We start from the raw sequence: 7,306 nt of genomic DNA, 5'->3' as shown, positions 1-7,306 counted from the left end.
ATGTATTAGGAAATAGAAGCCTGGAAAATGTAAAAATACAGTAAGAAGAAATGTCTTTGATAAATCCAGCTTGCACTTATGAATTTTAAATTTCTTTATTTTCTTGTTTGGAAAGAAATCAAGGAAAAAAAGCATTATAGAAAAAGTATGAAAATGTGACAAATTTAAAACTGAACATCTGCATACCACAGACAGGAAAGTGAGAGAAAAATCTGACAAATGTTTCTTTTAGCTCAGATTTATTATGAGGTGTTTGCAAATTATCTTTCCAATTTTGAATATAAATTACAGAATAACTAATGCACACTTGTTACTGTATAGTTTGTGTCATCTTCTAATTTGAATCTTGGGGCTTGTTAACTTTTCTCTCTTGTGAAAACTGATCTAAAAAGAAAGTAACTCATTAAAAAAGAAATGTCAAATATAAAAAGCAAAATCAGTGCTTTAGATAGATGTGGGCTGATTATAAATATATAGAAACAGAATGAACTATTTACCATGCTACAAAATTATAAATTGTAAATATTATGTGCATGTGTATACTGGTATACTTTGTAGGAATTTATGCTGATATCTAGTAATTTTTAAAAATGGCTGTTTTCACTGAAAGGTAAATGGAATAAAAATATAAAAAAATCCCAGCACTTTCCTACCCTTTTTGAATATGCTATTAATGCCAAATGGTTTGGAAGAAATAAATCATAGGATGGTGCATGCTATCCAATTACATGAAAAAACTACAAAATGTCAAACTGAGAAAAAAAATATTTAAATGTACCAGTTGTAACCAGAACTTGATGAATGTGAATATATTCCCAGTATAAATCAGTTTTTTAAAGCAGTGGTCTAGGAAACATCAAGATAATAGGTTCCAGGAAGTGTGATGAGAAAAAAAAAAATCTGACCACCCTTCAGAACTCTGATTTGGTGTTGCCAATATTCAAAATGCATATGGCATATGTTGTACTTCCAAAAAATAAAATACTAGAGTGTGCAGAGTGGGAAAAAGAACAAAAGGCTTTTCTTCAAAGAGGATCCATTTTATTTTCAGTGGGTTGGTTAAATGGTTATGGCTTTCCTTAAGAATTTGAGTATGGTCAATGGAATATAAAAACACTTCTCAAAAATGACTCCTTTATGTAGTTGTTCACATTTTGGTATTCTGGTCTTCACTGTCATAACTCTATAAGGGAGAAAAATAATAGCATATCTGTCTCCTTCCCTCAGAGAAATAGTTGTCAAGATACAAGTAAGAGAATAAATGTAATTATAAATTGTAGTGAACATATGAATAATATAAAATATGTGATAGGACCTTACAGAGTAAAAGGAGATCTATATTTGAACATTTCAATTAGAGTTACCGAAACCTAGAAGAGGAGGAGTGTGTCAGTCAGTGCTTACTAAAGAGACAGATTTAATATAAGCAGTACAAATATATAAGAATTTACAAGATTGGTGTACAATGGCCACCCACAGTCAGGTGTGCAAAATGGCTGTTTGCACAGTGGGGATCTGCAGGATCTAGTGGAAGGCCTGGAGCTCAGGGTACTGTCCCATGCAAGACTGCATCAGGAGGCCGAAGTGTCTGGGTTAGAAGCCCGGAGATGATGTCCAAGGTGAAGGCAAAGACAGGAGCTCCTCCAAATAAACAGAAGCAATCTTTTCTTCTTCATTGCCCTTTTATACCATTCTAGTAAAAATCTTCCTTGGGGGAGTCTTCCACACCAAGAACTCTGCTGGGCCAGTTTAGTTAGGCATTTCTTATTCAAGCTAATAAAACCAACTAATCATCACAGGGAGCTGCACGAATGTCTGTGGGGAGGAAAAAAGCAGACAGTAAAGCTGTGGCCAAGTGCTATTGTTTGAATTTCACCTGTCCGCTTCATGTGCTGAAGGTTTGGCTCCCAGCTGAAAGTGCAGGTTTGGGGTGGTGGGAGCTTTCCTGGCGAAAGGAAAGAAGTTAAGTCACTGGGAGTTCCCTGCAAGAGGCCTGGGGTCCTGCCCTTTCCTCTCTCTTTGATTCCTGGCTGCCATGAGTTGAGCAACACCACATCCTCACTGGCTGCCGTGTCTCACTTCTGGCTCTAAAACAATGGAGCCAGTGACTGTGGAGTGAAACCAAAATAAATGACCATGGAATGAGACAAAACAAATCATTTCTATTTTAAAAGTGAGTTCTCAGGTAATTTGTCACATCAACAAAAAATGAATACACCAAAAGTCATTAGGTATTTTGTGCATCCAAAGACATGAAAGTCGGAATGCTTAGAAAATTAAGAGTTAAAAGGTCTAAATTAAACTCAGAGCTGGACCAGATCTACTGTTTATATTTGTCAATTTATCTCTACTTATCCAAGAGCCTCAGAAAATGAGTTGCACAAAATAATGGACATTAAAGCTTCATTGACAAATGTTTCCACTGAATCATTGGTATTTGGGGCTGGCAGTGTGTGGTGATATACTCCTTGGATTAATCTAGAACATATTCTTTTCTTGGTACAAAAAGAAAGGTATTTGATGCACATATCTCAAGCCTTTCTTTGCATAAAGGGGACAGTATCCTCTTTATCAAAGTAAGTCAGATAAGCACAAAGATTTGTAGAGATAAAGTGGAAATCTGATAAGAAAAACTTTAAAAGTGCATTGCAAAAAGCAGGAGGCATGTCTCATATGCAGTTATAAAGTACGCTTATAACATGTTGCTTATATGAGGCAGAAATTAAAGAGATAGTAAGAAATATTCAAGATGGAAAGATGTACTGCCAGGTATCAGTAGGATTGACTGTGATATTCCCTCACTCATGAGGAAATGCTTGTTGCCTTTGTACTGTCGGGAAATAGCTGATCAGTAGTTTGACAATACTCACTGTCTTCAAGTGATGGCCACATACATAAATATCATGCAGCATAAACGAGTAAGGAGTTGAACTAGCCACTGGAGAGAATAGCAGTTACTTTATGTAAATATCTTACTTATGTAACATGATTTTGTCTATCATTAGGACATTCAAATGAGTAAATATATTTAAAATGCTTTGATCAGCAGGAAGGACTTAGTATGGGCTGTAATTAGGCTTTTAAAATTTGTCATTGTAATAACTGTAAAAATAAATGAGAAACCAGAGAAAAATTGGATAGGCTGTAACTATACCCTTGGAACAATACAATTAAAAATTATGTAATATTAAGCTCATGAGTTGAATCCTATGATATATTCTACAATGTAGTTTACTTGGCTTACTTTTTGGTTGGAAGAGTACATTCAGTGAGTTCGTTAAAGTATAGATTTAATACTTTAAAGTCTGCGTGGAGATCATCTGAGAGTAGCAAATGGGGTAGGATGGGGGCACTCTTTAGGTTCTATGCTGCAAGATAAAACTTATGTTGTTCTGATGAAATTTACTAGTGGAATAATTATCTTTCAATTTAATTTTATTGGAAAGTATGGTTTTACTAAACGTGTGCTAAACATATATATTGAAAAATTTTTGAGGGGTTACCTGGGACCGAACTTGGGACCTTGTGCTTGTGAAGCAGGTGGTGGAACCAGTGAGCCAAATTCCCAGCCCAATGTGGCAAAATTGAAGCAATGCTGATTGTATGTGCCTAATTCACTACCATGGCACAATTTAATTGAAATAATAGTCACAGTGACAGCACAGCTATGTTAAGTAGTTCTTTCATTTTCTTCCAGTGCAGGAAAGACGTACCTTGAGAATACTCAGTGATAGTCAATGTCTCAAATTTCTGTCCAATAAATTGTTACCGTGTGTCCTCACCCACCTTATTTACTGAATCTGGAACAATGTGACTTCTAGCTGTTCTCCAAAGCCAAGAAACTATGAGAGGTACATATTTGAATAGATTCAGAACATGACATGTAGGCTGCTACTGAAACTAAAGATTTTCACAAAAGAGGAACCTAAACTGTTCCAGAAAGTGACAGGAGTGGTGGGTTAAGTGTTTTTGAAGTGAGGGAGGGTTTTGAGCGAGACTGATGACAATGAGTCATTCACTGTAATACATTTTTTCAAATTTAACCATTTACTATCTTTCGATCACACCTCATAATTTAGTGTAGTGACCAAGAAACGGTGTCGGCAGAGAGGCTTTTCTACAGGTTTAAAGTATAATTTAGAAACTTTTGAATGCTAAATTGTGGAAGCTACAGATATTTAGACTTTCCCATGATCCATGAAAGCTTCCTTTATTATCATTTTCTTTAGATTTTAATCAGTTCCATAATGCATACTTTTAACTTTACATATGGTCAAATACATGTTTAATTTCCCACAGAGCAAATGTTATTCTAAAAGAACTAAACAGTCAAAAATTACACATTTGTTATAAAGCTAAGGGAAATAAGTACATATTTTTCAATTTAAAAATTGATGACACATCTACTACCAAATCTGTAGAAAATTTTTGAACTCAAAATACTTGGCATATATTAAATTATATGCTTTTATTATTTAGACATTGCTTCATTTAGAATAGAGCATGTTTTAAAAACAGCACACTTTTATACACAACAGTTTATTTTCAATTTAAGATTAGCAGACATCATTATTCTAAGAATGTGTCTGAGTTCTCTACTAATAATCCCAGACTCTACTAGACATATTCTGAATTTCTACTTCCTAACATGAATAACTAAATACATTAGCTTGCAAATGTTAATGACCACACACAATAAATGGAATAAACAGATAAAATCTACATTAAAAGTTCATTAGCAGTGGGGATTAAAAACACAAGTTATGGAAATGAGTGTGAAATGCTTAATTCTCTCATTCCGTCTTTTCAGAGCTTGATACAGACCTCAAAGTATAAATGAATCCAGAGGGCAGTTTGAGTGACATATGGGATAATATGTTTTTCTTGCTGCATTGCTAATTAGAGAGAGGAATTTGGGGACTGCAGCTGGACTACATACTGGTTTGAACTCATGGGCGTTTTCTCAGCTTCCTCCACAGTGGCACACTGTACCTGATGCCACAGGAACGCACTACAAATACTCCCACGTATATTTCAGCTCAGTTCTGCCTTTGATGGAGAATGGAATGGTACCTTTCCTCTCTCTCTCCCTCCTTCCCTTTCTCTTCCTCCCCCTCCCTCATTTCCTCCTTTCCTTTCTCCCTCCCTCCTTATTGTCTTGAATAAAGTTTGACTCCATTTATCAATCCAGAATAATGTAGAATTTGTCTCACATTCTGTTCAGTTTTACAGAATCCCTGCCGTGAGCTTGTGAATCATTTCCAAGTAACTCAAGTCTCTGACAGCTCCCCATAGTGTACCTTGAAGGGCTGTGCAGTGACAGAGTTGCAGGATGTGTAGGTTCTCAGGAAAGGCACAACCAGCTGCACCCTCCACCTTTCTGCAAAATCCATGCTATCATAAAGAAATACATTTTCTTTGGTGTTAGCTGTAGACAATTGTGCTGTTTTTCTGACTAGCAAGCAACTGAAACCCATCCCATGTGTGTGTGTCCTGGTGGCAGGAAAGATCTACTATCTACATCAAATCAAAACTTCGGAACTATTTTTTCACCTTTGCTCTTGGTGACAACTATAGAAGTGGGTCCAGTTAGGTTTTCCCATAGGGACTGTGTGTAGGTTAGAGATGCACAGAGATCAGAAGCACATAAAAATTTATTACCTGCGCTGCAGGTAGAGGCAGAACTGCTTGGAGGAAAACATAGTCCAGGATTTGGTTTGTACCTTTCTGAGACTCTGCCTAACTCTTACTTTCCTGGAAGTGCCAGCACCCCACATTTAGCTGGGACCCATTGTTCGTCACTCAATCAATTCATTTTTGAGTAAGCTAACTTCACCTAACATCAACTGTTTTTATGTTGAAATGTTTATAAGCAGTCTTTTATAAATTTCCTCCCATTTGATTAAAGCCTTAAGGGACTTATTCTTCTCAACATGGGAAACATTTCTGCTGAGTGCAGAGGGGGACATGAGGGGAAGTCTGGTTTTTAAATGATCAGAATGATCAGAGAACGAACATACAATGTCTTGAGGAGCGGTAGTAGCCACTGCAGAATTTTTAATATCCCAGTATTAGCTGCTAATGTATTTTGAAATTACAACAGACAAAAATGTTATTTGCAGGGACATTATGATAAAATGTTCAGGAAATTTCTAATTCTTCTTAACAGCGTACATTTTTATACATTGCTTTTGCAAAGCTGAAAACGGTGCTAAAGGCTTTACAGGTGCGAGTGAGGCATCGGAACGCAAAGTCCTGTTTCTCATTTAATGGCAGGAATTTGATGAGGATTTCCCCTTCTTTGCTTTCCATAATTAGGTAGTGCTACACCTCTTCAAATTCCTTGTTTGTAGATATTACCGTCTGTTATTATGTTGTGGTCCTTTTTGTTGTAGAACATTTTGCCTCCACTCTTCTTTAGAAGACACAAGAGGTATATGTAAATATGTTATTTGGCTGATATTTCAATGTTGGCTATGGAGAAAACTCAAAAATTTTCCCTGAAGCCAAATGCTGGCACTTGCACAAACCAGCTGGAACCCTTCTCTTGATCTTAAGCAGGAGGGTCTGTATGTTCTAATAGTGGAAAAGATGATTTTTGGCTTTTTCATACAACCTAGTGAACTGAATTATTTTTTGAGCTAGCTTTTTACAATTCTGTCATGCAGGTGATAGCCTTCATCTAATCACCAATCCTCCATCTGTCCCTGTCTCCTCTGTGTTCCGCTGTGACTTCAGAAAGAAAATTTCTATGATAGAACAAGTAGTTACACATTTATTTGGGCCTCAGCCTGGGTACTATGCTGCTCTGTGCTCTTCCCTTCTAGATTCTTGATAATAAGGGTCTTTGAGCTTTCAGTGAGCTGCCATGTCAGGGTAGTTTAAATTTGAGTCACTGCTCAATTTTTCATTCAGTATATATACTGATCACCCTTTTATTACTAACATATAATACCTGATATCACAGCTTAAAGGAGGAGAAGTGTAACTTGGCTCATGGCTTCAAGGGATTCAGTCCATGGTTGGCTAGGTGCCAGACTGGAACAACATGGCGGAAGTGTGGCACCTCAAAGCTGCTTAGTTCATGTGACCAGAGAGCAGATCAGGGTAATAGTGTCAGAAAAGACCTGGACAGGGACTGGACACATAGGACCAAGGCCACACTTCCATGATCCACAAATACATTCCCAGAAGTATGCCTCTCCAAATCCCTGGGTGGCCTCAAGCCAATCAGGTTGACAAAAATCAAGTTTAACTCTCATTCACACCACACACAGACACAGACACAGACACTGACACACACACA

Source organism: Fukomys damarensis, unplaced genomic scaffold, assembly GCF_012274545.1.
Source record: "Fukomys damarensis isolate Sample0158 unplaced genomic scaffold, DMR_v1.0_HiC HiC_scaffold_29, whole genome shotgun sequence".
Taxonomy (NCBI): Eukaryota; Metazoa; Chordata; class Mammalia; order Rodentia; family Bathyergidae; genus Fukomys; species Fukomys damarensis.
Note: the sequence above shows the minus strand (reverse complement) of the source record.